General features: G+C 41.9%; 1 non-coding gene across 1 annotated transcript; it reads right to left on the reverse strand.

The window, feature by feature from the left end:
- Window positions 1-441: 441 nt before the first annotated feature.
- Window positions 442-549, reverse strand: LOC112725245 (small nucleolar RNA R71). The gene has a single exon (XR_003164366.1). It is a non-coding gene; the product is annotated as a small nucleolar RNA R71 (small nucleolar RNA).
- Window positions 550-10,366: the final 9,817 nt, after the last annotated feature.

Consider the following 10,366-nt stretch of genomic DNA (forward strand, 5'->3'; position numbering starts at 1 on the left):
CAATCCAGAGATAACCTTTCAGAAATTTTTGAACAGGCAGAGGAGATGGCAGCCAAAAATAATAATAATGTAAGGAAGATGCTTGGTGACTTTACTACACCTAATTCCAATTTACATGGAAGAAGCATCTCCATTCCTGCCATTGGAGCAAACAATTTTGAGCTGAAACCTCAATTAGTTTCTCTAATGCAGCAGAACTGCAAGTTTCATGGACTTCCATCTGAAGATACTTTTCAGTTCTTAACTGAATTCTTGCAGATATGTGATACTGTTAAGACTAATGGAGTAGATCCTGAAGTCTACAGGCTCATGCTTTTCCCGTTTGCTGTAAGAGACAGAGCTAGATTATGGTTAGATTCTCAACCCAAAGACAGCCTGAACTCTTGGGATAAGCTGGTCACGGCTTTCTTAGCCAAGTACTTTCCTCCTCAAAAGCTGAGCAAGCTTAGAGCTGATGTTCAAACCTTCAGACAGAAAGAAGGTGAATCCCTCTATGAAGCTTGAGAAAGATACAAACAGTTGACCAAAAAGTGTCCTTCTGACATGCTTTCAGAATGGACCATCCTGGATATATTCTATGATGGTTTATCTGAGCTATCAAAGATGTCACTGGACACTTCTGCAGGTGGATCCATTCACCTAAAGAAAACGCCTGCAGAAGCTCAAGAACTCATTGATATGGTTGCTAATAACCAGTTCATGTACACTTCTGAAAGGAATCCTGTGAATAATGGGACGCCTATGAAGAAGGGAGTTCTTGAGGTTGATACTCTGAATGCCATATTGGCTCAGAATAAAATATTGACTCAGCAAGTCAATATGATTTCTCAGAGTCTGCATGGAATGCAAGCTGCATCCAACAGTACTCAAGAGGCATCTTCTGAAGAAGAAGCCTATGATCCTGAGAACCCTGCAATAGCAGAGGTGAACTACTTAGGTGAACCTTATGGAAACACCTATAACTCAACATGGAGAAATCATCCAAATTTCTCATGGAAGGATCAAAAGCCCCAACAAGGCTTTAATAATGGTGGAAGAAACAAGTTTAGCAATAGCAAACCTTTTCCATCATCAACTCAGCAACAGACAGAGAACTCTGAACAAAATGCTTCTAATTTAGCAAATCTAGTCTCTGATCTATCTAAGGCCACTGTAAGTTTCATGAATGAAACAAGGTCTTCCATTAGAAATCTGGAAGCACAAGTGGGCCAGCTGAGTAAAAGGATCACTGAAATCCCTCCTAGTACTCTCCCAAGCAATACAGAAGAGAACCCAAAAGGAGAGTGCAAGGCCATTGACATAAGCGCCATGGCCGAACCTCTGAGGAGAGGAGAGGACGTGAATCCCAAGGAGGAAGACCTCCTGGGACGTCCAGTGATCAATAAGGAGCTTCCCTCTGAGGAACCAAAGGACTCTGAGGCTCATCTAGAGACCATAGAGATTCCATTGAACCTCCTTATGCCCTTCATGAGCTCTGATGAGTATTCCTCTTCTGAAGAGAATGAGGATGTCATTGAAGAGCAAACTGCCAAGTTTCTTGGTGCTATCATGAAGCTGAATGCCAAATTATTTGGCATTGATGCTTGGGAAGTTGAACCTCCCTTGTTCATCAATGAACTAAGTGATCTGGATCAACTGACATTGCCTCAGAAGAGACAGGATCCTGGAAAGTTCATAATACCCTGTACCATAGGCACCATGATCTTTAAGGCTCTGTGTGACCTTGGTTCAGGAATAAACCTCATGCCCCTCTCTGTAATAGAGAAACTGGGAATTTATGGGGTGCAAGCTGCTAAAATCTCACTAGAGATGGCAGACAGCTCAAGAAGACAGGCTTATGGACAAGTAGAGGACGTTTTAGTAAAGGTTGAGGGCCTTTACATCCCTGCTGATTTCATAGTCCTGGATACTGGAAAGGAAGAGGATGAATCCATCATCCTAGGAAGACCTTTCCTGGCCACAGCAAGAGCTGTGATTGATGTTGACAGAGGTGAAATAGTCATTCAATGGAATGAGAACTCCCTTGTATTCAAAACTCAAGGATCTCCCTCTGCAACCATGGAGAGGAAGCTTGAAAAGCTTCTCTCAAAGCAGAGTCAACCAGAGCCCCCACAGTCAAACTCTAAGTTTGGTGTTGGGAGGCCACAACCAAACTCTAAGTTTGGTGTTGAACTCCCATATCCAAACTCTAAGTTTAGTGTTGGAGAGTCTCAACAAAGCTCTGCACATCTGTGAGGCTCCATGAGAGCCCACTGTCAAGCTATTGACATTAAAGAAGCGCTTGTTGGGAGGCAACCCAATGTTTATCTAATTCTTATTTTTATTGTTTTTCATGTTTTCTTAGGTTCATGATCATGTGGAGTCACAAAATAAACAAAAAAATTCAAAAACGGAATCAAAAACAGCAGAAGAAAAATCACACCCTAGAGGAGCATCTGTCTGGCGTTCAAACGCCAGAACAGAGCATAGTTCTGGCGCTGAACGCCCAGAATGGGAGCATCCTGGCGCTGAACGCCCAGAACAAGCATGGTTCTGGCGTTCAACGCCAGAAATGACAGCAAATGGGTGTTGAACGCCCAAAATGGGCACCAACCTGGCGCTGAACGCCCAGAGTTGTGTGCAAGGGCATTTTGCATGCCTAAATTGGTGCAGGGATGTAAATGCCTTGACACCTCAAGATCTGTGGACCTCACAGGATCACCTCAGGATCTGTGGACCCCACAGGATCCCCACCTACCTCCACTCACTCTCTTCTCTCTTCTCAATCATCCTCTATTCCCAATAAACACTCTTCCTTATTAACTCTTTACCACTCACATCCAAACACCCACTTTCCTTCAAAATTCAACATCTCTTTCCCACCCAATCCCACCCATATGGCCGAATACACATCTCCCTCCATCTCCTCCATATCTTCTTCTTCTTCTTCTATTCTTTCTTCTTTTGCTCGAGGGCGAGCAACATTCTAAGTTTGGTGTGGTAAAAAGCATAGCTTTTTTGTTTTTTCCATAACCATTGATGGCACCTAAGGCCAGAGAAGCCTCTAGAAAGAGGAAAGGGAAGACAAAAGCTTCCATCAAGGGTCTATAGCTCAGTGGTAGAACATTTGACTGCAAATCAAGAGATCCCTGAGATACCTCAGGGGATACATTTTCTTCTACACAATTATTGGAAGCAACTAAGGGTGGAACATCAAGAGCACTCCATCATCCTTCATGAAATCAGAGAAGATCTAAAAGCAATGAAGGAGGACTAGCAAAGACAAGGAAGAGACATAGAAGAGCTCAAGGACATCACTAAGGTGGACTCATTCCTTGTTCTTACTTTCTCTGTTTTTCGTTTTCTATGTTATGTGCTTATCTATGTTTGTGTCTTCATTACATGATCATTAGTAGTTAGTAACTTTGTCTTAAAGTTATAAATGTCCTATGAATCCATCACCTCTCTTAAATGAAAAATGTTTTAATTCAAAAGAACAAGAAGTACATGAGTTTCGAATTTATCCTTGAACTTAGTTTAATTATATTGATGTGGTGACAATGCTTCTTGTTTTCTGAATGTATGCTTGAACAGTGCATATGTCTTTTGAAGTTGTTGTTTAAGAATGTTAAATATGTTGGCTCTTGAAAGAATGATGACTAGGAGACATGTTATTTGATAATCTGAAAAATCATAAAAATGATTCTTGAAGCAAGAAAAAGCAGCAAAGAACAAAGCTTGCAGAAAAAAAAAATAGGCGAAAGAAAAAAAAATAGAAAGAAAAAGAAAAAGCAAGCAGAAAAAGCCAAAAGCTCTTAAAACCAAGAGGCAAGAGCAAAAAGCCAATAACCCTTAAAACCAAAAGGCAAGGGCAAATAAAAAGGATCCCAAGGCTTTGAGCATCAGTGGATAGGAGGGCCTAAAGGAATAAAATCCTGGTCTAAGTGGCTAAACCAAGCTGTCCCTAACCATGTGCTTGTGGCGTGTAGGTGTCAAGTGAAAACTTGAGACTGAGCGGTTAAAGTCAAGGTCCAAAGCAAAAACAAAGAGTGTGCTTAAGAACCCTGGACACCTCTAATTGGGGACTTTAGCAAAGCTGAGTCACAATCTGAAAAGGTTCACCCAATTATGTGTCTGTGGCATTTATGTATCCGGTGGTAATACTAGAAAACAAAGTGCTTAGGGCCACAGCCAAGACTCATAAAGAAGCTGTGTTCAAGAATCATCATACTGAACTAGGAGAGTCAATAACACTATTCGAAATCTGAAGATCCTATAGATGCCAATCATTCTAAACTTCAATGGATAAAGTGAGATGCCAAAACTATTCAAGAGGCAAAAAGCTATAAGTCCCGCTCATATGATTGAAGCTCTGTTTCATTGATAGTTTGGAATTTATAGTATATTCTCTTCTTTTTATCCTATTTTGATTTTCAGTTGCTTGGGAACAAGCAACAATTTAAGTTTGGTGTTGTGATGAGCGGATAATTTATACGCTTTTTGACATTGTTTTTAGTATGTTTTTAGTAGGATCTAGTTACTTTTAGGGATGTTTTCATTAGTTTTTATGTTAAATTCACATTTCTGGACTTTACTATGAGTTTGTGTGTTTTTCTGTGATTTCAGGTATTTTCTGGCTGAAATTGAGGGACTTGAGCAGAAATCAGATTCAGAGGTTGAAAAAGGACTGCTGATGCTGTTGGATTCTGACCTCCCTGCACTCAAAGTGGATTTTCTGGAGCTACAGAACTCGAAATGGCACGCTTCCAATTGCGTTGGAAAGTAGACATCCAGGGCTTTCCAGCACTATATAATAGTCCATACCTTGGCCAAGAATAGACGACGTAAACTGGCGTTCAACGCCAGCCTTCTGCCCAAATCTGGCGTCCAGCGCCAGAAAAGGATCCAAAACCAGAGTTGAACGCCCAAACTGGCACAGAAACTGGCGTTCAACTCCACAAATGGCCTCTGCACGTGCAACACTTAAGCTCAGCCCAAACACACACCAAGTGGGCCCCGGAAGTGGATTTATACATCAAATACTTACTCATGTAAACCCTAGTAGCTAGTTTATTATAAATAGGACCCCTTACTATTGTATTAGGCATCTTTGGTCTCAGTTTTAATCCATTGTTCATCTTAGGAGACTATTGATCATGTTTTAGGGGGCTGGCCATCTCGGCCATGCCTGGACCTTCACTTATGTATTTTCATACGGTAGAGTTTCTACACTCCATAGATTAAGGTGTGGAGCTCTGCTGTTCCTCAAAGATTAATGCAAAGTACTACTGTTTTCTATTCAAATCTTCTTATTTCTCTTCTAAGATATCCATTCGCACCCAAGAACATGATGAAGGTGATGATTATGTTTGACGCTCATCATCCTTCTCCCTTATGAACGCGTGTCTGACAAACACTTCTGTTCTACATGAATTAAGCTAGAATGAGTATCTCTTAGATCTCCTAACCAGAATCTTCGTGGCGTAAGCTAGAATGATGGCGGCATTCAAGAGAATCCGGAAGGTCTAAACCTTGTCTGTGGTATTCCGAGTAGGATTCAATGATTGAATGACTGTGACGAGCTCCTAACTCGCGATTGCAGGGCGTTAGTGACAGACGCAAAAGGATAGTAAATCCTATTCCGGCATGATCGAGAATCGACAGATGAATAGCCGTGCCGTGACAGGGTGCGTGAGCATATTATTCACTGAGAGGATAAGATGAAGCCATTGACAAGGGTGATGCCTCCAGACGATTAGCCGTGCCGTGACAGGGCATTGGATCATTTTCCCGAGAGATGACCGAAAGTAGCCATTGACAGTGGTGATGTATCACATACAGCCAGCCATGGAAAGGAGTAAGACTGATTGGATGAAGATAGCAGGAAAGCAGAGGTTCAGAGGAACGAAAAGCATCTCCATTCCCTCATCTGAAATTCTTACCAATGAATCACATAAGTATCTCTATCCCTATTCTATTATTAAATTTCGAAAACTCCATTATCACTTTAATATCTGCCTGACTGAGATTTACAAGGTGACCATAGCTTGCTTCATACCAACAATCTCCGTGGGATTCGACCCTTACTCACATAAGGTATTACTTGGACGACCCAGTGCACTTGCTGGTTAGTTGAACGGAGTTGTGTCCACACATAGAGCCACAATGAGGATTCAATACAATTATATATTGTTAATCTCACACAAGTACAAAGAACATGGAACACAATTTCGTCCACCAACAGCAGAGCTCCTCACCCCCAACAATGGAGTTCAGAGACTCATGCCGTCAAAGAGTACAAAGTTCATATCTAAAATGTCATGAGGTGCAAAATAGACCTCTAAAAGTTGTTTAAATACTAAACTAGTAACCTAGGTTTACAGAAAATGAATAAACTATGATAGATGGTGCAGAAATCTACTTCTGGGGCCCACTTGGTGTGTGCTGGGGCTGAGACTTAAGCTTCTCACGTGCCTAGGCTGTTTCTGGAGTTAAACGCCAGGTTGTAACCTGTTTCTGGTGTTCAACTCCCATTTGTAACCTGTTTCTGGCGTTTGACGCCAGACTACAACGTAGAACTGGCGTTGAACGCCAGTTTACGTCATCTATCCTTGAGAAAAGTATGGACTATTATATATTGCTGGAAAGCCCTGGATGTCTACTTTCCAATGCAATTAAGAGCGCGCCAATTGGACTCCTGTAGCTCCAGAAAATCTATTCCGAGTGCAGGGAGGTCAGAATCCAACAGCATCAGCAGTCCTTTTTTAGCCTGAATCAGATTTTTGCTCAGCTCCCTCAATTTTAGCCAGAAAATACCTGAAATTACAAAAAAACACACAAACTCATAGTAAAGTCCAGAATTGTGATTTTTATTTAAAAACTAATAGAAATATAATAAAAACTAACTAAATTATACTGAAAACATACTAAAAACAATGCCAAAAAGCGTATAAATTATCCGCTCATCAAATCTCAATACCATTACTAAAATGTGTGCCGACCAACAACACAAAGGAAGTGCTAGAAGAAGTACACGGCGGCATTTGCGGCAATCATCTCGGAGCACGAGCTCTCTCCAAAAAAGTACTCCGAGCGGGATTTTATTGGCCAACTCTACAGAAAAAAGCTACAGAATTTGTAAAGACATGTCCACCATGTCAGAAACATGCCAACTTTCACATCGCCCCGCCAGAAGAGCTCATCAGCGTAATTTCGCCTTGACCGTTTGCAAAATGGGGACTTGATCTTCTCGGACCCTTCCCCCAAGGATCAGGACAAGTTAAATTCTTCATAGTAGGGGTAGACTATTTCACAATGTGGATCGAGGCAGAGCCCCTAGCCAACGCCACTGCTCAAAGAAGCTGGAAATTCCTATATAGAAACATTGTCACAAGGTTCAGGGTTCTACACTCCATCACCACAGACAATGGCACTCAATTCACAAATGCAGGCTTCAGAAAATTAGTAGCCAACTTGAACATAAAGCACCAATACACCTCCATAGAACATCCGCAAGCCAATGGACAGGCTGAAGCTGCCAAGAAAGTCATATTGGCCGGGTTAAAACGGAAATTACAAGACGCAAAGGGAGCTTGGGCAAAAGAGCTTCCACAAGTTCTATGGGCATATCGAACGACGCCACACTCCACCACAAAGGAATCCCCCTTCCGGTTAGCATACGGAATAGAGGCGATGATTCCAGTAGAGATTGAGGAAGGATCGCCTAGAGTGGTTCATTACAATGAGGGAGCAAACTCCCAATTTCAGAGGGAAGAGCTCGACCTACTACGTGAAATCCAAGAAATAGCTCGGATCAGGGAAGAAGCACTAAAACGTCGAATGGCTTCCAGATATAATCAAAGGGTAGTGCCGAGAAGTTTCACAGAGAATGATCTCATCCTAATCCGAAATGATATTGGAACAACTCGACCAGGAGAAGGAAAGTTGGCAGCAAACTGGAAAGGACCCTACCGAGTTGTAGAAGTACTTGGGAAGGGCTAATACAGACTATCCGAACTCGATGGACGAGAGCTTCCCAGATCATGGCACGCCTACAACCTAAGAAGGTACTACAGCTAGAAAAAGTAAAAGATCTCACTATTGGATGTACTCTTTTTCCTGAAAGGGTTTTTTAATGAGGCACCAAGTTGAGACTCAGACACTATCCGACTTAAAAGGGATGAAAAATTCCCACATGTATATATTTGCACTTTCCTTTGAATAAAATATATATTTTAGATATTCTACAAATTTCCAAGACGCATTAATCTGAAGCATTCATCGTCCGATTATAAAGCAACAGATCGGCATAAAGTGAAAAATAATTTCACTGCACGATCACGATAAAGACAATCGTCCGATAAAGGTGAAAACGCGATTCACCTAAAAGACGATCTAAAGATAGCAACCACCTTCTACAAATCGGCAAAGATGAACACATAATAATGTAAGAAGTTATCGAAAGTGATCCGAAAAAGAACCTGACGAGGTCTTATAGATTGCTAAATAATAACTTAAAGACTGGCCGACGTTAAGAAGTCGGACCAAGTCAACCCAAGTTATAAGTACACCCTGGAAAGAGGTCTGGCCAACCCTATTAAAGAGGATTACTTTAATTTAGAAGAGCCCGACATGACAAAGTCAGCCCAAAATGAAAAGTTATAAAAGTAGTCCCTGAAAGAGACCTGACAAAGGTCCAAAAAAGAGGACTACAAAAATAACTTAGAAAGAGGACGACGCAAAGAAGTCGACCTCCTACAAACAAGTTATAAAAGTAATCCCTGAAAGAGATCTGACAAAGATCCAAGAAAGAGGATTACAAAAATAACTTAAAAGAGATCGACATAATGAAGTCGGTCCCCTACAACAAACAAGTTATAAAAGTAATCCCTGAAAGAGATCTGACAAAGATCCAAGAAAGAAGATTACAAAAATAACTTAGAAGAGATCGACATAATGAAGTCGGTCCCCTACAACAAATAAGTTATAAAAGTAATCCCTGAAAGAGATCCGACAAAGATCCAAGAAAGAGGATTACAAAAATAACTTAGAAGAGATCGACATAACGAAGTCGGTTTCCTACAACAAACAAGTTATAAAAGTAATCTCTGAAAGAGACCTGACCAAGGTCCAAAATAGAGGATTACTAAAAATAACCGAGAAAAGATCGACATGACGATGTCGGTCAACTACTTGGAAAAGGACAAAGAAGTCGGTCATGGATTGCTAATTGGATCCACGCATCTACGACCTCCAAGTACAAAGCAGTTCAAAAAGGCTGAGCAACAAGGCTTCAATATTCTCGAAACATATAAAAGCTAAGACAGGTGAAAGCAAGCATGACATAAAATAACAAAGCTTTAGGGTCAGACCCAAAAGCTTAGAAGATACTCGTTGTGTTTTTCAAAATAATGGGTTGCTAAACAAGCAATCAGAAAGAGTGTCAGCAAAATAAACCAACCACGAAATAAAGAGTTTTAAAGCCCACAAGCCGGGCCAACTACACAAATATCCAAAATAAATCAGTAAAGATTAGAAGACTTTTCAGCAGCATCAGTCTGAGGAGAAGGAGGGCGAGCCTGGAGAGGAACAACATTCACAGTACCATCGTCCCGGTTTAAGATCTAGCAGTCAGGATCAGAAGCGGGACGGCCGACCTCGGCAGGAGGAACAGCAGGAGCTGACACCTTGGCAGAAGACACAGGGAGGGGATCGACATCATCATCATCCTCGTTATCAGGGACAATCTTACCATCCCTGACAACATTATCCAAGCTGAAGAGAGTAAGGTCGGCCTCGGGAGCAATAATCCGAACTTGCTTTTTCAGGTTCTCATAAGCAGCAGTTACGCTGCCAACAAGATGACCCTGGAGCTCGAAGTAATCAGCTCGGGCGTTCTCCAACTCCGCCTTCAGACGCATTCCCTCCCGATAGGATGTAACATAGCTGTCTTTATGCCTTAGTGCCGTGTCCTCAGCCAGCCTTACAGAAGCCGCCAGAGAAAGTGAACTTGCCTTTTCGTTCTCTAGATCCTTCTCCAACTTGGCTACCTTTACTTCAAGCTCCTCCTTCAGGCCCTTCATCCGATCAAACTCCTGTTTAGCCTCCTCCATAAAGGCTTTGGTGGCGTGGAGAGGAAGATTTTGAGCGGTCCGGTATAGGGCAGCCCCCATATACGCCATTCTAACACTACTTCGAGTTATAAAGTCCAGATGGCGAAGGAGCGACCCATCGTCCATAGGAAGGGCATCGTAGGGACCGATTTGTTGATCCACAAATTCAATTGCATTAAATTCAGGAGCATCAAGGTTGAAAGGCTCAGCTGTTTTTTGTTTCTTGTTGGGAGGAGCACCAAAACTAGAGGCAGAAGTCGGTGGAGGGTCAGCCA

Source organism: Arachis hypogaea, chromosome 11, assembly GCF_003086295.3.
Source record: "Arachis hypogaea cultivar Tifrunner chromosome 11, arahy.Tifrunner.gnm2.J5K5, whole genome shotgun sequence".
Taxonomy (NCBI): Eukaryota; Viridiplantae; Streptophyta; class Magnoliopsida; order Fabales; family Fabaceae; genus Arachis; species Arachis hypogaea.